Raw genomic sequence first — 21,577 nt, 5'->3', positions numbered from 1 at the left:
TGGGTTCCTCCAGCCTTCCACCTTGATTGTCCTTGTAGTGACAGATTGGTTGCTCCAGCTTTGAGAGAAACTTGCTTTTACATTTGGAAGTCAGTGTGTGAGTAGAATTTGTTTTGTAACAAATTCGAAGTTTGTAGAACTTGACTGAGACAACTGAATGTAACGTCCATATTTGACCCAAAAAACTGAATTTCACTTGGGGAATCCGGGGATCGATCCCGGTACCTCCCGCATGCAAAGCAGGCGCTCTACCATGTGAGCTAATCCCCCTGTGCAAGACATTCATAAAAAGCCAAATAAGAACAATATTTCACAAAAACAAAACAGCAAAACACTTGGAGAATCCGGGTATCGATCCCGGTACCTCTCGCATGCTAAGCGAGCGCTCTACCATTTGAGCTAATTCCCCTGATGACGGAGTAGGTGTGTCTTCATTCAATGTATTTTTCACAATCACCTGTAGCGGTTTGGGGCATGAACGCTAAGCCTTCCACCTTGATTGACCTTGTAGTGACAGATGGGTTCCTCCAGCCTTCCACCTTGATTGTCCTTGTAGTGACAGATGGGTTGCTCCAGCTTTGAGAGAAACTTGCTTTCACATTTGGAAGTCAGTATGTGTGTAGAATTTGTTTTGAACATGTAACAAGTTTGAAGTTGGTAAAACTTGACTGAGACAACTGAATGTAACGTCCATATTTGAGCCAAAAATAAACTGAATTTCACTTGGAGAATCCGGGTATCGATCCTGGTACCTCCCGCATGCAAAGCGGGCGCTCTACCATCCCAGCTAGCACACCTACATCGGGCCGACGTTGGCTTTACATCGGCAACCGCCGGCAATATCGGCATCGGCAAACTGCAGCGGTCCGCTGTCGGGCCAATGCTGTTGATTGGCACTGACATTGAACCTGATATATAATTTGATTTTGTTATGATAACATAAAAGAAATAACACATTTGTCGATTACAATGTGACAAACCTTAGATAAAATATAATTACGAACAATACAATAATTCTATTCGAACTCAAAATATTAACTTTATTTTTAATTTTTAAATGAAATAGATCAAGCACATTCACTGACCATTTTTGGCTGCACAGATACAACAGAAAGAGAATATACAGACGGGATTCGTCACATCTTTCAATTCATTCAGCAAAATACAAGATGTTGGCAAAAGTTTGGAATATCGCGATCCGTTATGTTCCGTTGGTCCAACGTTTTCACAACATGCTTCAAGGGAAGCTACTCTTGTAATAGAGGGCGCTGTTACTCACGCGCGTCTTTTCAAGCAGACGACGAAAGGATGATGCGTGGAGGACTGAGGGAAAACCTATTTTGCGGTAAGTGTTTACTTCATTTCTGTATTTACGAGGGGTTAATTTCATTTTCAAACCTTACAAACAGTGTTCATTCAAAAGTGTCAACGTGAGTAGAGAAATCTAGGCATGTGTGTTTTGAAAGTTCGAGAAACACTGTCTACGTCAGTGACAAAATCCGTGGAATATGTCGTGACACTGCATCCTCACTAGATTCTCTATTTATATTTTTTAAACACCATATACATATTTCTAGCAAAACGCGGGGACAAGGGCAAATACAAAACATGACAAGATATGTTTTATTTCCATGTAGATTCAGCGATGTTCAACCAACCAGTCGCAATCTTGGAGTGAGAGATATTACAGCGGCAAGCAAATGAATAGCCAAACAATTACTTACATTAGTATTTTTGAATGAACATTGCTTTATTTGTCATTGTCACAGGCGTATTTGTTAAGTGTGGGGATGGATGAGGTTAGGAAATTGATTACAAACTCGAATTTACAAATCAATGTTGTGATTGCTGTCAGCGCAAAAAGCAGTGAACATGAAATTCATAACGAGGCTTTCGGAAACTTTCAGCATTGCGATCCAGCTAATGTTCCTACTGATCGACGAACGGAGCTACACTGCGGAGTTCGATTTTCGATCACCCAAAAGTTGAAATAAAAAAAGAGTAAAATTGATGTGTTTTAATGTCATAATTACTTGCGAATTTTGAACATTTTCTGGATAATGGGCGAAATGAAAGGACAGCTCTTTTTGTAAACGATCAATGCGTATTACAGGTGTGGGCAATTTTATCAAGATCTACTTGGATACCTCACATAGACATAGACCTATATATTGATCAGAAATCTTATACCGATGTATGGTATCTGTATCGATCGATTAAGGTTTTGAGATATGGCTAATTCAGAATGGATTTTATTTTTTTATTTATTAATCTTTTTTTTTTTTGGGGGGGGGGGGGGGGGGGGGGGGGGGTGGGGGGTGGGGGTGGTAGTATTATCTACTTAAGTAATCTATGATGTACATTTGTGATGAAATACTGAATTATAAATTTATTAAATGTACTATTTCAAAGGTATGATGCTAAATATATATTACAAGACAATTTAGAATGTCATTTATTTAATCAAAATTCAAAGGCAACTATGCTTGTCGTATGGGATGAGGCGACTAATGGGATCGGGAGGTGAGGCTCTCTGACTTGGTTGATGCATGTCATCGATCCCAATTGCATGGATTGATGCTCATGATGATAATCACTGGATTGTCTGGTCCAGACTCAATTATTTACAGACCGCCGTCATATAGCTGGAATATTGCTGAGTGAGGCGTTAAACAACAAACCAAACCAACTGATACATGTTTCTGCTTGAAATATTTATAAGCATATATTTAATATCATGTTTGCCCTATTAAGGGCCCCTGACACTTACTATGGTAATCTTCCAAATGAAATTTCATGCTGACTTACTTTTGATGGACATACAAGAGAGAATGCACACCTAAAACTGTTCTCCAGCAAGATTGGAGGAGGGGGGTTATCATGTGGTTATTGGGGATGTTTATTGGGCTAAATTAATAGGGTGATATGTCAGTCATAAAATCATTTTTAATTGACATAAGAAACAGATTAGGGATCTACCATGCAATATTGTGAGGGGTTATGTTATTTGCGTATATAATTACACATAATTCAATTTACTTATTTACACATATTATAAACTCATCAATTTACTTACTGGGATTCCGATAATTCTAGGGTGGGGCCTTCTGCTTTTAGCCCCTAAATTTGGAAAAAGGCTCACATTTTCAAATACAATGGGACATTTTAACATTGTGCTGTATGGGCAAGTGCATGTGTACCTAGGGAATATATGAAATTGTCACATAAAGGGCCCATGGCAGAAAATTCCTTGAGTGAACCCTGTATTTATTAACAGGTGTCAATACTTAAAATAATATATACACACATATGTAAGGTGGTGCATGTGAACAGGGTATTTCTTATTCTATTATTCCATTATGTTATCAATAGCTTGTTTTGACACACTTGTGAAGTCCATTACTCGTAATTGTGAGAGTGCATGCAATGACTTATATCATGCTTTTTTTGCTATCATTTGTAAACAGAAGCTGAGGAGGAAGCCTGCAGCTGGGCTCTTACAAGCCACTGACAAGTACATGGTGACCTGTGTAAAAGAATGGCTTCGAGTTCCAGGAGCAAGGCTTAGAAATGGCATAAGGAAAACGCGTACTGAAAAACAGAGGTGTAGATTGAGAATCTGCAAACAAAAGTGCTGAATTGCAACGGAACAAAGAAATCCAAAAAGCTGGTGTTGACAACATATTTTTCACAGGGTTATGACCCTTGTTTTTGAACTTGGAACATATACTGCCAGCTTCTCTTGGACACTACTAAAGTTAATAAATGAAACTTTCCGTGCTTATCTAAGGTACAAACTCCAGAAGATGGTTATAAGAACTTATTTTGTATGGAGTTATGGCCTTTGCTTCATGTTTTTTTAACTTGATGAAATAGGAGGGAAAAGTTTGTCTCGCAAACGAATTTGAAGCCACATAAATGAAATTTTGCAGGCCAATATGAGGGGTATATGTTTAGACTGTGTTTTAAAACCGGTTTTGAGAATATATGTTTCACATCTGCCTTGTTGCAGGTAGTAACACTGTTTTCTTGTAAATAATAATTAATTAATAATAAAGTTTATTATTCTATTTTGCTGTTTGTGTTTATTTATAAGTATTAACTACACATGTATTAGGGTACATAAAAAATAGTACTGTAACTAGTGTAATCATTTCGATTGTTTTGTATAGCTAGAAGTATATATATTACTTACATTTGGTTTTCAAAGTATTAACTATGATAAAAAAATATTATCTTTTTAAAAATTCAGTATTGTTAGTTTTACCTTTTATCTTTGTAACTTTAACATCACAGCTAGGTTGCAGCTTTTAGAAATATTTAGTTTTATGTACCCTAACACTACAATTGGAAAAGTTCTATTGTGGCATCATTTACATGAAATATTAAGATGAGATGTTGTCAGTTATGACTTCTGATGACATCGGCCTATTTAAAACAATGGCAGATGCTGCGCTGATAATTGTTGTCGACATTGGGCCGATGTCCATCCGATGCTGATTCCATAACAGTTGCCTATTTCTGTCCGAAGGCTGGCCAGATAACTATTTACGACGTTGTGCCGATGTCGATCCGATGAGCAAAACTTCATCGGCCCGACAATGTTTGCCGTCGCTGAGCCAATGCTGGGCCGGTGCATTGCCGATGCAGGGCCGATGATGTTTGCCGGCGTTGGGCCGATGTCGATCCGATGAGCAAAACTTCATCGGCCCGACTTTGTTTGCCGACGCTGGGCCGATGTTGGGCCGGTGCAGTGCCGATGCAGTTTGCCGACGTTGGGCCGATGTCGATCCGATGAGCAAAACTTCATCGGCCCGATGCAGTTTGCCGACGTTGGGCCGATGGTGTAGCCGACGTTGGGCCGATGCAGGGCCGATGATGGCATGCTACCTGGGATGTGAGCTAATCCCCCTGTGCAAGACATTCATAAAAAGTCAGATAAGAACAATATTTTACAAAAACAAAAACAGCAAAACACTTGGAGAATCCGGGTATCGATCCCGGTACCTCTCGCATGCTAAGCGAGCGCTCTACCATTTGAGCTAATTCCCCTGATGACGGAGTAGGTGTGTCTTCATTCAATGTATTTTTCACAATCACCTGTAGCGGTTTGGGGCATGAACGCTAAGCCTTCCACCTTGATTGACCTTGTAGTGACAGATGGGTTCCTCCAGCCTTCCACCTTGATTGTCCTTGTAGTGACAGATGGGTTGCTCCAGCTTTGAGAGAAACTTGCTTTTACATTTGGAAGTCAGTATGTGTGTAGAATTTGTTTTGAACATGTAACAAGTTTGAAGTTGGTAAAACTTGACTGAGACAACTGAATGTAACGTCCATATTTGAGCCAAAAATAAACTGAATTTCACTTGGAGAATCCGGGTATCGATCCCGGTACCTCCCGCATGCAAAGCGGGCGCTCTACCATGTGAGCTAATCCCCCTGTGCAAGACATTCATAAAAAGTCAGATAAGAACAATATTTTACAAAAACAAAAACAGCAAAACACTTGGAGAATCCGGGTATCGATCCCGGTACCTCTCGCATGCTAAGCGAGCGCTCTACCATTTGAGCTAATTCCCCTGATGACGGAGTAGGTGTGTCTTCATTCAATGTATTTTTCACAATCACCTGTAGCGGTTTGGGGCATGAACGCTAAGCCTTCCACCTTGATTGACCTTGTAGTGACAGATGGGTTCCTCCAGCCTTCCACCTTGATTGTCCTTGTAGTGACAGATTGGTTGCTCCAGCTTTGAGAGAAACTTGCTTTTACATTTGGAAGTCAGTGTGTGTGTAGAATTTGTTTTGAACATGTAACAAGTTTGAAGTTGGTAGAACTTGACTGAGACAACTGAATGTAACGTCCATATTTGACCCCCCAAAAAAATGAACTTCACTTGGAGAATCCGGGTATCGATCCCGGTACCTCCCGCATGCAAAGCGGGAGCTCTACCATGTGAGCTAATCCCCCTGTGCAAGACATTCATGAAAAGCCAAATAAGAACAATATTTCACAAAAACAAAACAGCAAAACACTTGGAGAATCCGGGTATCGATCCCGGTACCTCTCGCATGCTAAGCGAGCGCTCTACCATTTGAGCTAATTCCCCTGATGACGGAGTAGGTGTGTCTTCATTCAATGTATTTTTCACAATCACCTGTAGCGGTTTGGGGCATGAACGCTAAGCCTTCCACCTTGATTGACCTTGTAGTGACAGATGGGTTCCTCCAGCCTTCCACCTTGATTGTCCTTGTAGTGACAGATGGGTTGCTCCAGCTTTGAGAGAAACTTGCTTTCACATTTGGAAGTCAGTATGTGTGTAGAATTTGTTTTGAACATGTAACAAGTTTGAAGTTGGTAAAACTTGACTGAGACAACTGAATGTAACGTCCATATTTGAGCCAAAAATAAACTGAATTTCACTTGGAGAATCCGGGTATCGATCCTGGTACCTCCCGCATGCAAAGCGGGCGCTCTACCATGTGAGCTAATCCCCCTGTGCAAGACATTCATAAAAAGTCAGATAAGAACAATATTTTACAAAAACAAAAACAGCAAAAACACTTGGAGAATCCGGGTATCGATCCCGGTACCTCTCGCATGCTAAGCGAGCGCTCTACCATTTGAGCTAATTCCCCTGATGACGGAGTAGGTGTGTCTTCATTCAATGTATTTTTCACAATCACCTGTAGCGGTTTGGGGCATGAACGCTAAGCCTTCCACCTTGATTGACCTTGTAGTGACAGATGGGTTCCTCCAGCCTTCCACCTTGATTGTCCTTGTAGTGACAGATTGGTTGCTCCAGCTTTGAGAGAAACTTGCTTTTACATTTGGAAGTCAGTGTGTGTAGAATTTCTTTTGTAACAAGTTTGAAGTAGGTAGAACTTGACTGAGACAACTGAATGTAACGTCCAATTTTGAGCCAAAAATAAACTGAATTTCACTTGGAGAATCCGGGTATCGATCCCGGTACCTCCCGCATGCAAAGCGGGCGCTCTACCATGTGAGCTAATCCCCCTGTGCTAGACATTCATAAAAAGCCAAATAAGAACAATATTTTACAAAAACAAAACAGCAAAACACTTGGAGAATCCGGGTATCGATCCAGGTACCTCTCGCATGCTAAGCGAGCGCTCTACCATTTGAGCTAATTCCCCTGATGACGGAGTAGGTGTGTCTTCATTCCATGTATTTTTCACAATCACCTGTAGCGGTTTGGGGCATGAACGCTAAGCCTTCCACCTTGATTGACCTTGTAGTGACAGATGGGTTCCTCCAGCCTTCCACCTTGATTGTCCTTGTAGTGACAGATGGGTTGCTCCAGCTTTGAGAGAAACTTGCTTTTACATTTGGAAGTCAGTATGTGTGTAGAATTTCTTTTGTAACAAATTCGAAGTTTGTAGAACTTGACTGAGACAACTGAATGTAACGTCCATATTTGAGCCAAAAATAAACTGAATTTCACTTGGAGAATGCGGGTATGGATCCCGGTACCTCCCGCATGCAAAGCGGGCGCTCTACCATGTGAGCTAATCCCCCTGTGCAAGACATTCATGAAAAGCCAAATAAGAACAATATTTCACAAAAACAAAACAGCAAAACACTTGGAGAATCCGGGTATCGATCCCGGTACCTCTCGCATGCTAAGCGAGCGCTCTACCATTTGAGCTAATTCCCCTGATGACGGAGTAGGTGTGTCTTCATTCAATGTATTTTTCACAATCACCTGTAGCGGTTTGGGGCATGAACGCTAAGCCTTCCACCTTGATTGACCTTGTAGTGACAGATGGGTTCCTCCAGCCTTCCACCTTGATTGTCCTTGTAGTGACAGATTGGTTGCTCCAGCTTTGAGAGAAACTTGCTTTTCCATTTGGAAGTCAGTGTGTGTGTAGAATTTCTTTTGTAACAAATTCGAAGTTTGTAGAACTTGACTGAGACAACTGAATGTAACGTCCATATTTGAGCCAAAAATAAACTGAATTTCACTTGGAGAATGCGGGTATCGATCCCGGTACCTTCCGCATGCAAAGCGGGCGCTCTACCATGTGAGCTAATCCCCCTGTGCAAGACATTCATAAAAAGCCAAATAAGAACAATATTTCACAAAAACAAAACAGCAAAACACTTGGAGAATCCGGGTATCGATCCCGGTACCTCTCGCATGCTAAGCGAGCGCTCTACCATTTGAGCTAATTCCCCTGATGACGGTGTAGGTGTGTCTTCATTCAATGTATTTTTCACAATCACCTGTAGCGGTTTGGGGCATGAACGCTAAGCCTTCCACCTTGATTGACCTTGTAGTGACAGATGGGTTCCTCCAGCCTTCCACCTTGATTGTCCTTGTAGTGACAGATGGGTTGCTCCAGCTTTGAGAGAAACTTGCTTTTACATTTGGAAGTCAGTGTGTGAGTAGAATTTGTTTTGTAACAAATTCGAAGTTTGTAGAACTTGACTGAGACAACTGAATGTAACGTCCATATTTGACCCAAAAAACTGAATTTCACTTGGGGAATGCGGGGATCGATCCCGGTACCTCCCGCATGCAAAGCAGGCGCTCTACCATGTGAGCTAATCCCCCTTGCAAGACATTCATAAAAAGCTAAATAAGAACAATATTTCACAAAAACAAAACAGCAAAACACTTGGAGAATCCGGGTATCGATCCCGGTACCTCTCGCATGCTAAGCGAGCGCTCTACCATTTGAGCTAATTCCCCTGATGACGGAGTAGGTGTGTCTTCATTCAATGTATTTTTCACAATCACCTGTAGCGGTTTGGGGCATGAACGCTAAGCCTTCCACCTTGATTGACCTTGTAGTGACAGATGGGTTCCTCCAGCCTTCCACCTTGATTGTCCTTGTAGTGACAGATGGGTTGCTCCAGCTTTGAGAGAAACTTGCTTTTACATTTGGAAGTCAGTGTGTGTGTAGAATTTCTTTTGTAAAAAGTTTGAAGTTGGTAGAACTTGACTGAGACAACTGAATGTAACGTCCATATTTGACCCAAAAAACTGAATTTCACTTGGAGAATGCGGGTATCGATCCCGGTACCTCCCGCATGCAAAGCGGGCGCTCTACCATGTGAGCTAATCCCCCTGTGCAAGACATTCATAAAAAGCCAAATAAAAACAATATTTCACAAAAACAAAACAGCAAAACACTTGGAGAATCCGGGTATCGATCCCGGTACCTCTCGCATGCTAAGCGAGCGCTCTACCATTTGAGCTAATTCCCCTGATGACGGAGTAGGTGTGTCTTCATTCAATGTATTTTTCACAATCACCTGTAGCGGTTTGGGGCATGAACGCTAAGCCTTCCACCTTGATTGACCTTGTAGTGACAGATGGGTTCCTCCAGCCTTCCACCTTGATTGTCCTTTTAGTGACAGATGGGTTGCTCCAGCTTTGAGAGAAACTTGCTTTTACATTTGGAAGTCAGTGTGTGAGTAGAATTTGTTTTGTAACAAATTCGAAGTTTGTAGAACTTGACTGAGACAACTGAATGTAACGTCCATATTTGAGCCAAAAATAAACTGAATTTCACTTGGAGAATGCGGGTATGGATCCCGGTACCTCCCGCATGCAAAGCGGGAGCTCTACCATGTGAGCTAATCCCCCTGTGCAAGACATTCATAAATAGCCAAATAAGAACAATATTTCACAAAAACAAAACAGCAAAACACTTGGAGAATGCGGGTATCGATCCCGGTACCTCCCGCATGCAAAGCGGGCGCTCTACCATGTGAGCTAATCCCCCTGTGCAAGACATTCATAAAAAGCCAAATAAAAACAATATTTCACAAAAACAAAACAGCAAAACACTTGGAGAATCCGGGTATCGATCCCGGTACCTCTCGCATGCTAAGCGAGCGCTCTACCATTTGAGCTAATTCCCCTGATGACGGAGTAGGTGTGTCTTCATTCAATGTATTTTTCACAATCACCTGTAGCGGTTTGGGGCATGAACGCTAAGCCTTCCACCTTGATTGACCTTGTAGTGACAGATGGGTTCCTCCAGCCTTCCACCTTGATTGTCCTTTTAGTGACAGATGGGTTGCTCCAGCTTTGAGAGAAACTTGCTTTTACATTTGGAAGTCAGTGTGTGAGTAGAATTTGTTTTGTAACAAATTCGAAGTTTGTAGAACTTGACTGAGACAACTGAATGTAACGTCCAATTTTGAGCCAAAAATAAACTGAATTTCACTTGGAGAATCCGGGTATCGATCCCGGTACCTCCCGCATGCAAAGCGGGCGCTCTACCATGTGAGCTAATCCCCCTGTGCTAGACATTCATAAAAAGCCAAATAAGAACAATATTTTACAAAAACAAAACAGCAAAACACTTGGAGAATCCGGGTATCGATCCAGGTACCTCTCGCATGCTAAGCGAGCGCTCTACCATTTGAGCTAATTCCCCTGATGACGGAGTAGGTGTGTCTTCATTCCATGTATTTTTCACAATCACCTGTAGCGGTTTGGGGCATGAACGCTAAGCCTTCCACCTTGATTGACCTTGTAGTGACAGATGGGTTCCTCCAGCCTTCCACCTTGATTGTCCTTGTAGTGACAGATGGGTTGCTCCAGCTTTGAGAGAAACTTGCTTTTACATTTGGAAGTCAGTATGTGTGTAGAATTTCTTTTGTAACAAATTCGAAGTTTGTAGAACTTGACTGAGACAACTGAATGTAACGTCCATATTTGAGCCAAAAATAAACTGAATTTCACTTGGAGAATGCGGGTATGGATCCCGGTACCTCCCGCATGCAAAGCGGGCGCTCTACCATGTGAGCTAATCCCCCTGTGCAAGACATTCATGAAAAGCCAAATAAGAACAATATTTCACAAAAACAAAACAGCAAAACACTTGGAGAATCCGGGTATCGATCCCGGTACCTCTCGCATGCTAAGCGAGCGCTCTACCATTTGAGCTAATTCCCCTGATGACGGAGTAGGTGTGTCTTCATTCAATGTATTTTTCACAATCACCTGTAGCGGTTTGGGGCATGAACGCTAAGCCTTCCACCTTGATTGACCTTGTAGTGACAGATGGGTTCCTCCAGCCTTCCACCTTGATTGTCCTTGTAGTGACAGATTGGTTGCTCCAGCTTTGAGAGAAACTTGCTTTTCCATTTGGAAGTCAGTGTGTGTGTAGAATTTCTTTTGTAACAAATTCGAAGTTTGTAGAACTTGACTGAGACAACTGAATGTAACGTCCATATTTGAGCCAAAAATAAACTGAATTTCACTTGGAGAATGCGGGTATCGATCCCGGTACCTTCCGCATGCAAAGCGGGCGCTCTACCATGTGAGCTAATCCCCCTGTGCAAGACATTCATAAAAAGCCAAATAAGAACAATATTTCACAAAAACAAAACAGCAAAACACTTGGAGAATCCGGGTATCGATCCCGGTACCTCTCGCATGCTAAGCGAGCGCTCTACCATTTGAGCTAATTCCCCTGATGACGGTGTAGGTGTGTCTTCATTCAATGTATTTTTCACAATCACCTGTAGCGGTTTGGGGCATGAACGCTAAGCCTTCCACCTTGATTGACCTTGTAGTGACAGATGGGTTCCTCCAGCCTTCCACCTTGATTGTCCTTGTAGTGACAGATGGGTTGCTCCAGCTTTGAGAGAAACTTGCTTTTACATTTGGAAGTCAGTGTGTGAGTAGAATTTGTTTTGTAACAAATTCGAAGTTTGTAGAACTTGACTGAGACAACTGAATGTAACGTCCATATTTGACCCAAAAAACTGAATTTCACTTGGGGAATGCGGGGATCGATCCCGGTACCTCCCGCATGCAAAGCAGGCGCTCTACCATGTGAGCTAATCCCCCTTGCAAGACATTCATAAAAAGCTAAATAAGAACAATATTTCACAAAAACAAAACAGCAAAACACTTGGAGAATCCGGGTATCGATCCCGGTACCTCTCGCATGCTAAGCGAGCGCTCTACCATTTGAGCTAATTCCCCTGATGACGGAGTAGGTGTGTCTTCATTCAATGTATTTTTCACAATCACCTGTAGCGGTTTGGGGCATGAACGCTAAGCCTTCCACCTTGATTGACCTTGTAGTGACAGATGGGTTCCTCCAGCCTTCCACCTTGATTGTCCTTGTAGTGACAGATGGGTTGCTCCAGCTTTGAGAGAAACTTGCTTTTACATTTGGAAGTCAGTGTGTGTGTAGAATTTCTTTTGTAAAAAGTTTGAAGTTGGTAGAACTTGACTGAGACAACTGAATGTAACGTCCATATTTGACCCAAAAAACTGAATTTCACTTGGAGAATGCGGGTATCGATCCCGGTACCTCCCGCATGCAAAGCGGGCGCTCTACCATGTGAGCTAATCCCCCTGTGCAAGACATTCATAAAAAGCCAAATAAAAACAATATTTCACAAAAACAAAACAGCAAAACACTTGGAGAATCCGGGTATCGATCCCGGTACCTCTCGCATGCTAAGCGAGCGCTCTACCATTTGAGCTAATTCCCCTGATGACGGAGTAGGTGTGTCTTCATTCAATGTATTTTTCACAATCACCTGTAGCGGTTTGGGGCATGAACGCTAAGCCTTCCACCTTGATTGACCTTGTAGTGACAGATGGGTTCCTCCAGCCTTCCACCTTGATTGTCCTTTTAGTGACAGATGGGTTGCTCCAGCTTTGAGAGAAACTTGCTTTTACATTTGGAAGTCAGTGTGTGAGTAGAATTTGTTTTGTAACAAATTCGAAGTTTGTAGAACTTGACTGAGACAACTGAATGTAACGTCCATATTTGAGCCAAAAATAAACTGAATTTCACTTGGAGAATGCGGGTATGGATCCCGGTACCTCCCGCATGCAAAGCGGGAGCTCTACCATGTGAGCTAATCCCCCTGTGCAAGACATTCATAAATAGCCAAATAAGAACAATATTTCACAAAAACAAAACAGCAAAACACTTGGAGAATGCGGGTATCGATCCCGGTACCTCCCGCATGCAAAGCGGGCGCTCTACCATGTGAGCTAATCCCCCTGTGCAAGACATTCATAAAAAGCCAAATAAAAACAATATTTCACAAAAACAAAACAGCAAAACACTTGGAGAATCCGGGTATCGATCCCGGTACCTCTCGCATGCTAAGCGAGCGCTCTACCATTTGAGCTAATTCCCCTGATGACGGAGTAGGTGTGTCTTCATTCAATGTATTTTTCACAATCACCTGTAGCGGTTTGGGGCATGAACGCTAAGCCTTCCACCTTGATTGACCTTGTAGTGACAGATGGGTTCCTCCAGCCTTCCACCTTGATTGTCCTTTTAGTGACAGATGGGTTGCTCCAGCTTTGAGAGAAACTTGCTTTTACATTTGGAAGTCAGTGTGTGAGTAGAATTTGTTTTGTAACAAATTCGAAGTTTGTAGAACTTGACTGAGACAACTGAATGTAACGTCCATATTTGAGCCAAAAATAAACTGAATTTCACTTGGAGAATGCGGGTATGGATCCCGGTACCTCCCGCATGCAAAGCGGGAGCTCTACCATGTGAGCTAATCCCCCTGTGCAAGACATTCATAAATAGCCAAATAAGAACAATATTTCACAAAAACAAAACAGCAAAACACTTGGAGAATCCGGGTATCGATCCCGGTACCTCTCGCATGCTAAGCGAGCGCTCTACCATTTGAGCTAATTCCCCTGATGACGGAGTAGGTGTGTCTTCATTCAATGTATTTTTCACAATCACCTGTAGCGGTTTGGGGCATGAACGCTAAGCCTTCCACCTTGATTGACCTTGTAGTGACAGATGGGTTCCTCCAGCCTTCCACCTTGATTGTCCTTGTAGTGACAGATGGGTTGCTCCAGCTTTGAGAGAAACTTGCTTTTACATTTGGAAGTCAGTGTGTGAGTAGAATTTGTTTTGTAACAAATTCGAAGTTTGTAGAACTTGACTGAGACAACTGAATGTAACGTCCATATTTGAGCCAAAAATAAACTGAATTTCACATGGAGAATGCGGGTATCGATCCCGGTACCTCCCGCATGCAAAGCGGGCGCTCTACCATGTGAGCTAATCCCCCTGTGCAAGACATTCATAAAAAGCCAAATAAGAACAATATTTCACAAAAACAAAACAGCAAAACATTTGGAGAATCCGGGTATCGATCCCGGTACCTCTCGCATGCTAAGCGAGCGCTCTACCATTTGAGCTAATTCCCCTGATGACGGAGTAGGTGTGTCTTCATTCAATGTATTTTTCACAATCACCTGTAGCGGTTTGGGGCATGAACGCTAAGCCTTCCACCTTGATTGACCTTGTAGTGACAGATGGGTTCCTCCAGCCTTCCACCTTGATTGTCCTTGTAGTGACAGATTGGTTGCTCCAGCTTTGAGAGAAACTTGCTTTTACATTTGGAAGTCAGTGTGTGTGTAGAATTTCTTTTGTAACAAATTCGAAGTTTGTAGAACTTGACTGAGACAACTGAATGTAACGTCCATATTTGAGCCAAAAATAAACTGAATTTCACTTGGAGAATGCGGGTATCGATCCCGGTACCTTCCGCATGCAAAGCGGGCGCTCTACCATGTGAGCTAATCCCCCTGTGCAAGACATTCATAAAAAGCCAAATAAAAACAATATTTCACAAAAACAAAACAGCAAAACACTTGGAGAATCCGGGTATCGATCCCGGTACCTCTCGCATGCTAAGCGAGCGCTCTACCATTTGAGCTAATTCCCCTGATGACGGAGTAGGTGTGTCTTCATTCAATGTATTTTTCACAATCACCTGTAGCGGTTTGGGGCATGAACGCTAAGCCTTCCACCTTGATTGACCTTGTAGTGACAGATGGGTTCCTCCAGCCTTCCACCTTGATTGTCCTTGTAGTGACAGATGGGTTGCTCCAGCTTTGAGAGAAACTTGCTTTTACATTTGGAAGTCAGTGTGTGAGTAGAATTTGTTTTGTAACAAATTCGAAGTTTGTAGAACTTGACTGAGACAACTGAATGTAACGTCCATATTTGACCCAAAAAACTGAATTTCACTTGGGGAATCCGGGGATCGATCCCGGTACCTCCCGCATGCAAAGCAGGCGCTCTACCATGTGAGCTAATCCCCCTTGCAAGACATTCATAAAAAGCTAAATAAGAACAATATTTCACAAAAACAAAACAGCAAAACACTTGGAGAATCCGGGTATCGATCCCGGTACCTCTCGCATGCTAAGCGAGCGCTCTACCATTTGAGCTAATTCCCCTGATGACGGAGTAGGTGTGTCTTCATTCAATGTATTTTTCACAATCACCTGTAGCGGTTTGGGGCATGAACGCTAAGCCTTCCACCTTGATTGACCTTGTAGTGACAGATGGGTTCCTCCAGCCTTCCACCTTGATTGTCCTTGTAGTGACAGATGGGTTGCTCCAGCTTTGAGAGAAACTTGCTTTTACATTTGGAAGTCAGTGTGTGAGTAGAATTTCTTTTGTAAAAAGTTTGAAGTTGGTAGAACTTGACTGAGACAACTGAATGTAACGTCCATATTTGACCCAAAAAACTGAATTTCACTTGGAGAATGCGGGTATCGATCCCGGTACCTCCCGCATGCAAAGCGGGCGCTCTACCATGTGAGCTAATCCCCCTGTGCAAGACATTCATAAAAAGCCAAATAAAAACAATATTTCACAAAAACAAAACAGCAAAACACTTGGAGAATCCGGGTATCGATCCCGGTACCTCTCGCATGCTAAGCGAGCGCTCTACCATTTGAGCTAATTCCCCTGATGACGGAGTAGGTGTGTCTTCATTCAATGTATTTTTCACAATCACCTGTAGCGGTTTGGGGCATGAACGCTAAGCCTTCCACCTTGATTGACCTTGTAGTGACAGATGGGTTCCTCCAGCCTTCCACCTTGATTGTCCTTGTAGTGACAGATGGGTTGCTCCAGCTTTGAGAGAAACTTGCTTTTACATTTGGAAGTCAGTGTGTGAGTAGAATTTGTTTTGTAACAAATTCGAAGTTTGTAGAACTTGACTGAGACAACTGAATGTAACGTCCATATTTGAGCCAAAAATAAACTGAATTTCACTTGGAGAATGCGGGTATGGATCCCGGTACCTCCCGCATGCAAAGCGGGAGCTCTACCATGTGAGCTAATCCCCCTGTGCAAGACATTCATAAATAGCCAAATAAGAACAATATTTCACAAAAACAAAACAGCAAAACACTTGGAGAATCCGGGTATCGATCCCGGTACCTCTCGCATGCTAAGCGAGCGCTCTACCATTTGAGCTAATTCCCCTGATGACGGAGTAGGTGTGTCTTCATTCAATGTATTTTTCACAATCACCTGTAGCGGTTTGGGGCATGAACGCTAAGCCTTCCACCTTGATTGACCTTGTAGTGACAGATGGGTTCCTCCAGCCTTCCACCTTGATTGTCCTTGTAGTGACAGATGGGTTGCTCCAGCTTTGAGAGAAACTTGCTTTTACATTTGGAAGTCAGTGTGTGAGTAGAATTTGTTTTGTAACAAATTCGAAGTTTGTAGAACTTGACTGAGACAACTGAATGTAACGTCCATATTTGAGCCAAAAATAAACTGAATTTCACTTGGAGAATCCGGGTATCGATCCCGGTACCTCCCGCATGCAAAGCGGGAGCTCTACCATGTGAGCTAATCCCCCTGTGCAAGACATTCATGAAAAGCCAAATAAGAACAATATTTCACAAAAACAAAACAGCAAAACACTTGGAGAATCCGGGTATCGATCCCCGTACCTCTCGCATGCTAAGCGAGCGCTCTACCATTTGAGCTAATTCCCCTGATGACGGAGTAGGTGTGTCTTCATTCAATGTATTTTTCACAATCACCTGTAGCGGTTTGGGGCATGAACGCTAAGCCTTCCACCTTGATTGACCTTGTAGTGACAGATGGGTTCCTCCAGCCTACCACCTTGATTGTCCTTGTAGTGACAGATTGGTTGCTCCAGCTTTGAGAGAAACTTGCTTTTACATTTGGAAGTCAGTGTGTGAGTAGAATTTGTTTTGTAACAAATTTGAAGTTTGTAGAACTTGACTGAGACAACTGAATGTAACGTCCATATTTGACCCAAAAAACTGAATTTCACTTGGAGAATGCGGGTATCGATCCCGGTACCTCCCGCATGCAAAGCGGGCGCTCTACCATGTGAGCTAATCCCCCTGTGCAAGACATTCATAAAAAGCCAAATAAAAACAATATTTCACAAAAACAAAACAGCAAAACACTTGGAGAATCCGGGTATCGATCCCGGTACCTCTCGCATGCTAAGCGAGCGCTCTACCATTTGAGCTAATTCCCCTGATGACGGAGTAGGTGTGTCTTCATTCAATGTATTTTTCACAATCACCTGTAGCGGTTTGGGGCATGAACGCTAAGCCTTCCACCTTGATTGACCTTGTAGTGACAGATGGGTTCCTCCAGCCTTCCACCTTGATTGTCCTTGTAGTGACAGATGGGTTGCTCCAGCTTTGAGAGAAACTTGCTTTTACATTTGGAAGTCAGTGTGTGAGTAGAATTTGTTTTGTAACAAATTCGAAGTTTGTAGAACTTGACTGAGACAACTGAATGTAACGTCCATATTTGAGCCAAAAATAAACTGAATTTCACTTGGAGAATCCGGGTATCGATCCCGGTACCTCCCGCATGCAAAGCGGGAGCTCTACCATGTGAGCTAATCCCCCTGTGCAAGACATTCATGAAAAGCCAAATAAGAACAATATTTCACAAAAACAAAACAGCAAAACACTTGGAGAATCCGGGTATCGATCCCCGTACCTCTCGCATGCTAAGCGAGCGCTCTACCATTTGAGCTAATTCCCCTGATGACGGAGTAGGTGTGTCTTCATTCAATGTATTTTTCACAATCACCTGTAGCGGTTTGGGGCATGAACGCTAAGCCTTCCACCTTGATTGACCTTGTAGTGACAGATGGGTTCCTCCAGCCTTCCACCTTGATTGTCCTTGTAGTGACAGATTGGTTGCTCCAGCTTTGAGAGAAACTTGCTTTTACATTTGGAAGTCAGTGTGTGAGTAGAATTTGTTTTGTAACAAATTTGAAGTTTGTAGAACTTGACTGAGACAACTGAATGTAACGTCCATATTTGAGCCAAAAATAAACTGAATTTCACATGGAGAATGCGGGTATCGATCCCGGTACCTCCCGCATGCAAAGCGGGCGCTCTACCATGTGAGCTAATCCCCCTGTGGAAGACATTCATAAAAAGTCAGATAAGAACAATATTTTACAAAAACAAAAACAGCAAAACACTTGGAGAATCCGGGTATCGATCCCGGTACCTCTCGCATGCTAAGCGAGCGCTCTACCATTTGAGCTAATTCCCCTGATGACGGAGTAGGTGTGTCTTCATTCAATGTATTTTTCACAATCACCTGTAGCGGTTTGGGGCATGAACGCTAAGCCTTCCACCTTGATTGACCTTGTAGTGACAGATGGGTTCCTCCAGCCTTCCACCTTGATTGTCCTTGTAGTGACAGATGGGTTGCTCCAGCTTTGAGAGAAACTTGCTTTTACATTTGGAAGTCAGTGTGTGAGTAGAATTTGTTTTGTAACAAATTCGAAGTTTGTAGAACTTGACTGAGACAACTGAATGTAACGTCCATATTTGAGCCAAAAATAAACTGAATTTCACTTGGAGAATCCGGGTATCGATCCCGGTACCTCCCGCATGCAAAGCGGGCGCTCTACCATGTGAGCTAATCCCCCTGTGCAAGACATTCATGAAAAGCCAAATAAGAACAATATTTCACAAAAACAAAACAGCAAAACACTTGGAGAATCCGGGTATCGATCCCGGTACCTCTCGCATGCTAAGCGAGCGCTCTACCATTTGAGCTAATTCCCCTGATGACGGAGTAGGTGTGTCTTCATTCAATGTATTTTTCACAATCACCTGTAGCGGTTTGGGGCATGAACGCTAAGCCTTCCACCTTGATTGACCTTGTAGTGACAGATGGGTTCCTCCAGCCTTCCACCTTGATTGTCCTTGTAGTGACAGATGGGTTGCTCCAGCTTTGAGAGAAACTTGCTTTTACATTTGGAAGTCAGTGTGTGTGTAGAATTTCTTTTGTAAAAAGTTTGAAGTTGGTAGAACTTGACTGAGACAACTGAATGTAACGTCCATATTTGAGCCAAAAATAAACTGAATTTCACATGGAGAATGCGGGTATCGATCCCGGTACCTCCCGCATGCAAAGCGGGCGCTCTACCATGTGAGCTAATCCCCCTGTGGAAGACATTCATAAAAAGTCAGATAAGAACAATATTTTACAAAAACAAAAACAGCAAAACACTTGGAGAATCCGGGTATCGATCCCGGTACCTCTCGCATGCTAAGCGAGCGCTCTACCATTTGAGCTAATTCCCCTGATGACGGAGTAGGTGTGTCTTCATTCAATGTATTTTTCACAATCACCTGTAGCGGTTTGGGGCATGAACGCTAAGCCTTCCACCTTGATTGACCTTGTAGTGACAGATGGGTTCCTCCAGCCTTCCACCTTGATTGTCCTTGTAGTGACAGATGGGTTGCTCCAGCTTTGAGAGAAACTTGCTTTTACATTTGGAAGTCAGTGTGTGAGTAGAATTTGTTTTGTAACAAATTCGAAGTTTGTAGAACTTGACTGAGACAACTGAATGTAACGTCCATATTTGACCCAAAAAACTGAATTTCACTTGGGGAATCCGGGGATCGATCCCGGTACCTCCCGCATGCAAAGCGGGCGCTCTACCATGTGAGCTAATCCCCCTTGCAAGACATTCATAAAAAGCTAAATAAGAACAATATTTCACAAAAACAAAACAGCAAAACACTTGGAGAATCCGGGTATCGATCCCGGTACCTCTCGCATGCTAAGCGAGCGCTCTACCATTTGAGCTAATTCCCCTGATGACGGAGTAGGTGTGTCTTCATTCAATGTATTTTTCACAATCACCTGTAGCGGTTTGGGGCATGAACGCTAAGCCTTCCACCTTGATTGACCTTGTAGTGACAGATGGGTTCCTCCAGCCTTCCACCTTGATTGTCCTTGTAGTGACAGATGGGTTGCTCCAGCTTTGAGAGAAACTTGCTTTTACATTTGGAAGTCAGTGTGTGTGTAGAATTTCTTTTGTAAAAAGTTTGAAGTTGGTAGAACTTGACTGAGACAACTGAATGTAACGTCCATATTTGACCCAAAAAACTGAATTTCACTTGGAGAATGCGGGTATCGATCCCGGTACCTCCCGCATGCAAAGCGGGCGCTCTACCATGTGAGCTAATCCCCCTTGCAAGACATTCATAAAAAGCTAAATAAGAACAATATTTCACAATAACAAAACAGCAAAACACTTGGAGAATCCGGGTATCGATCCCGGTACCTCTCGCATGCTAAGCGAGCGCTCTACCATTTGAGCTAATTCCCCTGATGACGGAGTAGGTGTGTCTTCATTCAATGTATTTTTCACAATCACCTGTAGCGGTTTGGGGCATGAACGCTAAGCCTTCCACCTTGATTGACCTTGTAGTGACAGATGGGTTGCTCCAGCTTTGAGAGAAACTTGCTTTTACATTTGGAAGTCAGTGTGTGAGTAGAATTTGTTTTGTAACAAATTCGAAGTTTGTAGAACTTGACTGAGACAACTGAATGTAACGTCCATATTTGAGCCAAAAATAAACTGAATTTCACTTGGAGAATGCGGGTATGGATCCCGGTACCTCCCGCATGCAAAGCGGGAGCTCTACCATGTGAGCTAATCCCCCTGTGCAAGACATTCATAAAAAGCCAAATAAGAACAATATTTCACAAAAACAAAACAGCAAAACACTTGGAGAATCCGGGTATCGATCCCGGTACCTCTCGCATGCTAAGCGAGCGCTCTACCATTTGAGCTAATTCCCCTGATGACGGAGTAGGTGTGTCTTCATTCAATGTATTTTTCACAATCACCTGTAGCGGTTTGGGGCATGAACGCTAAGCCTTCCACCTTGATTGACCTTGTAGTGACAGATGGGTTCCTCCAGCCTTCCACCTTGATTGTCCTTGTAGTGACAGATTGGTTGCTCCAGCTTTGAGAGAAACTTGCTTTTACATTTGGAAGTCAGTGTGTGAGTAGAATTTGTTTTGTAACAAATTCGAAGTTTGTAGAACTTGACTGAGACAACTGAATGTAGCGTCCATATTTGACCCAAAAAACTGAATTTCACTTGGGGAATCCGGGGATCGATCCCGGTACCTCCCGCATGCAAAGCGGGCGCTCTACCATGTGAGCTAATCCCCCTTGCAAGACATTCATAAAAAGCTAAATAAGAACAATATTTCACAATAACAAAACAGCAAAACACTTGGAGAATCCGGGTATCGATCCCGGTACCTCTCGCATGCTAAGCGAGCGCTCTACCATTTGAGCTAATTCCCCTGATGACGGAGTAGGTGTGTCTTCATTCAATGTATTTTTCAGAATCACCTGTAGCGGTTTGGGGCATGAACGCTAAGCCTTCCACCTTGATTGACCTTGTAGTGACAGATGGGTTCCTCCAGCCTTCCACCTTGATTGTCCTTGTAGTGACAGATT

At 42.9% G+C, this 21,577-nt stretch overlaps 40 non-coding genes across 40 annotated transcripts; all 40 read right to left on the bottom strand.

Moving 5' to 3' along the window:
- Positions 1–197: 197 nt before the first annotated feature.
- Trnaa-ugc (transfer RNA alanine (anticodon UGC)) lies at positions 198–270 on the bottom strand. Its single transcript has one exon. It is a non-coding gene; the product is annotated as a tRNA-Ala (tRNA).
- Positions 271–336: 66 nt separating this feature from the next.
- Trnaa-agc (transfer RNA alanine (anticodon AGC)) lies at positions 337–409 on the bottom strand. Its single transcript has one exon. It is a non-coding gene; the product is annotated as a tRNA-Ala (tRNA).
- Positions 410–4,979: 4,570 nt separating this feature from the next.
- On the bottom strand, positions 4,980–5,052 carry Trnaa-agc (transfer RNA alanine (anticodon AGC)). The gene has a single exon. It is a non-coding gene; the product is annotated as a tRNA-Ala (tRNA).
- A 315-nt stretch (positions 5,053–5,367) lies between these two features.
- Positions 5,368–5,440, bottom strand: Trnaa-ugc (transfer RNA alanine (anticodon UGC)). The gene has a single exon. It is a non-coding gene; the product is annotated as a tRNA-Ala (tRNA).
- A 67-nt stretch (positions 5,441–5,507) lies between these two features.
- Positions 5,508–5,580, bottom strand: Trnaa-agc (transfer RNA alanine (anticodon AGC)). Its single transcript has one exon. It is a non-coding gene; the product is annotated as a tRNA-Ala (tRNA).
- Positions 5,581–5,895: 315 nt separating this feature from the next.
- Positions 5,896–5,968, bottom strand: Trnaa-ugc (transfer RNA alanine (anticodon UGC)). The gene has a single exon. It is a non-coding gene; the product is annotated as a tRNA-Ala (tRNA).
- A 66-nt stretch (positions 5,969–6,034) lies between these two features.
- Trnaa-agc (transfer RNA alanine (anticodon AGC)) lies at positions 6,035–6,107 on the bottom strand. The gene has a single exon. It is a non-coding gene; the product is annotated as a tRNA-Ala (tRNA).
- A 456-nt stretch (positions 6,108–6,563) lies between these two features.
- Positions 6,564–6,636, bottom strand: Trnaa-agc (transfer RNA alanine (anticodon AGC)). Its single transcript has one exon. It is a non-coding gene; the product is annotated as a tRNA-Ala (tRNA).
- A 307-nt stretch (positions 6,637–6,943) lies between these two features.
- Trnaa-ugc (transfer RNA alanine (anticodon UGC)) lies at positions 6,944–7,016 on the bottom strand. The gene has a single exon. It is a non-coding gene; the product is annotated as a tRNA-Ala (tRNA).
- Positions 7,017–7,603: 587 nt separating this feature from the next.
- On the bottom strand, positions 7,604–7,676 carry Trnaa-agc (transfer RNA alanine (anticodon AGC)). The gene has a single exon. It is a non-coding gene; the product is annotated as a tRNA-Ala (tRNA).
- A 448-nt stretch (positions 7,677–8,124) lies between these two features.
- Positions 8,125–8,197, bottom strand: Trnaa-agc (transfer RNA alanine (anticodon AGC)). Its single transcript has one exon. It is a non-coding gene; the product is annotated as a tRNA-Ala (tRNA).
- Positions 8,198–8,641: 444 nt separating this feature from the next.
- Positions 8,642–8,714, bottom strand: Trnaa-agc (transfer RNA alanine (anticodon AGC)). Its single transcript has one exon. It is a non-coding gene; the product is annotated as a tRNA-Ala (tRNA).
- Positions 8,715–9,159: 445 nt separating this feature from the next.
- On the bottom strand, positions 9,160–9,232 carry Trnaa-agc (transfer RNA alanine (anticodon AGC)). The gene has a single exon. It is a non-coding gene; the product is annotated as a tRNA-Ala (tRNA).
- Positions 9,233–9,819: 587 nt separating this feature from the next.
- Positions 9,820–9,892, bottom strand: Trnaa-agc (transfer RNA alanine (anticodon AGC)). Its single transcript has one exon. It is a non-coding gene; the product is annotated as a tRNA-Ala (tRNA).
- Positions 9,893–10,201: 309 nt separating this feature from the next.
- On the bottom strand, positions 10,202–10,274 carry Trnaa-ugc (transfer RNA alanine (anticodon UGC)). The gene has a single exon. It is a non-coding gene; the product is annotated as a tRNA-Ala (tRNA).
- A 587-nt stretch (positions 10,275–10,861) lies between these two features.
- On the bottom strand, positions 10,862–10,934 carry Trnaa-agc (transfer RNA alanine (anticodon AGC)). The gene has a single exon. It is a non-coding gene; the product is annotated as a tRNA-Ala (tRNA).
- A 448-nt stretch (positions 10,935–11,382) lies between these two features.
- On the bottom strand, positions 11,383–11,455 carry Trnaa-agc (transfer RNA alanine (anticodon AGC)). The gene has a single exon. It is a non-coding gene; the product is annotated as a tRNA-Ala (tRNA).
- Positions 11,456–11,899: 444 nt separating this feature from the next.
- On the bottom strand, positions 11,900–11,972 carry Trnaa-agc (transfer RNA alanine (anticodon AGC)). The gene has a single exon. It is a non-coding gene; the product is annotated as a tRNA-Ala (tRNA).
- Positions 11,973–12,417: 445 nt separating this feature from the next.
- On the bottom strand, positions 12,418–12,490 carry Trnaa-agc (transfer RNA alanine (anticodon AGC)). Its single transcript has one exon. It is a non-coding gene; the product is annotated as a tRNA-Ala (tRNA).
- Positions 12,491–13,077: 587 nt separating this feature from the next.
- Positions 13,078–13,150, bottom strand: Trnaa-agc (transfer RNA alanine (anticodon AGC)). Its single transcript has one exon. It is a non-coding gene; the product is annotated as a tRNA-Ala (tRNA).
- Positions 13,151–13,598: 448 nt separating this feature from the next.
- Trnaa-agc (transfer RNA alanine (anticodon AGC)) lies at positions 13,599–13,671 on the bottom strand. The gene has a single exon. It is a non-coding gene; the product is annotated as a tRNA-Ala (tRNA).
- A 448-nt stretch (positions 13,672–14,119) lies between these two features.
- On the bottom strand, positions 14,120–14,192 carry Trnaa-agc (transfer RNA alanine (anticodon AGC)). The gene has a single exon. It is a non-coding gene; the product is annotated as a tRNA-Ala (tRNA).
- Positions 14,193–14,640: 448 nt separating this feature from the next.
- Positions 14,641–14,713, bottom strand: Trnaa-agc (transfer RNA alanine (anticodon AGC)). Its single transcript has one exon. It is a non-coding gene; the product is annotated as a tRNA-Ala (tRNA).
- A 306-nt stretch (positions 14,714–15,019) lies between these two features.
- Trnaa-ugc (transfer RNA alanine (anticodon UGC)) lies at positions 15,020–15,092 on the bottom strand. The gene has a single exon. It is a non-coding gene; the product is annotated as a tRNA-Ala (tRNA).
- A 65-nt stretch (positions 15,093–15,157) lies between these two features.
- Trnaa-agc (transfer RNA alanine (anticodon AGC)) lies at positions 15,158–15,230 on the bottom strand. Its single transcript has one exon. It is a non-coding gene; the product is annotated as a tRNA-Ala (tRNA).
- A 445-nt stretch (positions 15,231–15,675) lies between these two features.
- Trnaa-agc (transfer RNA alanine (anticodon AGC)) lies at positions 15,676–15,748 on the bottom strand. The gene has a single exon. It is a non-coding gene; the product is annotated as a tRNA-Ala (tRNA).
- Positions 15,749–16,196: 448 nt separating this feature from the next.
- Positions 16,197–16,269, bottom strand: Trnaa-agc (transfer RNA alanine (anticodon AGC)). The gene has a single exon. It is a non-coding gene; the product is annotated as a tRNA-Ala (tRNA).
- A 309-nt stretch (positions 16,270–16,578) lies between these two features.
- Positions 16,579–16,651, bottom strand: Trnaa-ugc (transfer RNA alanine (anticodon UGC)). Its single transcript has one exon. It is a non-coding gene; the product is annotated as a tRNA-Ala (tRNA).
- A 584-nt stretch (positions 16,652–17,235) lies between these two features.
- On the bottom strand, positions 17,236–17,308 carry Trnaa-agc (transfer RNA alanine (anticodon AGC)). The gene has a single exon. It is a non-coding gene; the product is annotated as a tRNA-Ala (tRNA).
- Positions 17,309–17,617: 309 nt separating this feature from the next.
- Positions 17,618–17,690, bottom strand: Trnaa-ugc (transfer RNA alanine (anticodon UGC)). Its single transcript has one exon. It is a non-coding gene; the product is annotated as a tRNA-Ala (tRNA).
- Positions 17,691–18,278: 588 nt separating this feature from the next.
- Trnaa-agc (transfer RNA alanine (anticodon AGC)) lies at positions 18,279–18,351 on the bottom strand. The gene has a single exon. It is a non-coding gene; the product is annotated as a tRNA-Ala (tRNA).
- Positions 18,352–18,660: 309 nt separating this feature from the next.
- Positions 18,661–18,733, bottom strand: Trnaa-ugc (transfer RNA alanine (anticodon UGC)). Its single transcript has one exon. It is a non-coding gene; the product is annotated as a tRNA-Ala (tRNA).
- Positions 18,734–18,799: 66 nt separating this feature from the next.
- Trnaa-agc (transfer RNA alanine (anticodon AGC)) lies at positions 18,800–18,872 on the bottom strand. The gene has a single exon. It is a non-coding gene; the product is annotated as a tRNA-Ala (tRNA).
- A 449-nt stretch (positions 18,873–19,321) lies between these two features.
- On the bottom strand, positions 19,322–19,394 carry Trnaa-agc (transfer RNA alanine (anticodon AGC)). The gene has a single exon. It is a non-coding gene; the product is annotated as a tRNA-Ala (tRNA).
- A 306-nt stretch (positions 19,395–19,700) lies between these two features.
- Trnaa-ugc (transfer RNA alanine (anticodon UGC)) lies at positions 19,701–19,773 on the bottom strand. Its single transcript has one exon. It is a non-coding gene; the product is annotated as a tRNA-Ala (tRNA).
- A 65-nt stretch (positions 19,774–19,838) lies between these two features.
- On the bottom strand, positions 19,839–19,911 carry Trnaa-agc (transfer RNA alanine (anticodon AGC)). The gene has a single exon. It is a non-coding gene; the product is annotated as a tRNA-Ala (tRNA).
- Positions 19,912–20,355: 444 nt separating this feature from the next.
- Trnaa-agc (transfer RNA alanine (anticodon AGC)) lies at positions 20,356–20,428 on the bottom strand. Its single transcript has one exon. It is a non-coding gene; the product is annotated as a tRNA-Ala (tRNA).
- A 403-nt stretch (positions 20,429–20,831) lies between these two features.
- Trnaa-agc (transfer RNA alanine (anticodon AGC)) lies at positions 20,832–20,904 on the bottom strand. Its single transcript has one exon. It is a non-coding gene; the product is annotated as a tRNA-Ala (tRNA).
- Positions 20,905–21,210: 306 nt separating this feature from the next.
- Trnaa-ugc (transfer RNA alanine (anticodon UGC)) lies at positions 21,211–21,283 on the bottom strand. Its single transcript has one exon. It is a non-coding gene; the product is annotated as a tRNA-Ala (tRNA).
- A 65-nt stretch (positions 21,284–21,348) lies between these two features.
- Positions 21,349–21,421, bottom strand: Trnaa-agc (transfer RNA alanine (anticodon AGC)). Its single transcript has one exon. It is a non-coding gene; the product is annotated as a tRNA-Ala (tRNA).
- Between the last annotated feature and the right edge of the window lie 156 nt (positions 21,422–21,577).

The sequence above is a fragment of the Haliotis cracherodii genome, unplaced genomic scaffold (assembly GCF_022045235.1).
Source record: "Haliotis cracherodii isolate W230 unplaced genomic scaffold, xgHalCrac1.p SCAF_3, whole genome shotgun sequence".
Taxonomy (NCBI): Eukaryota; Metazoa; Mollusca; class Gastropoda; order Lepetellida; family Haliotidae; genus Haliotis; species Haliotis cracherodii.
Note: the sequence above shows the minus strand (reverse complement) of the source record. Positions and strands in the feature narration are given on the sequence as shown.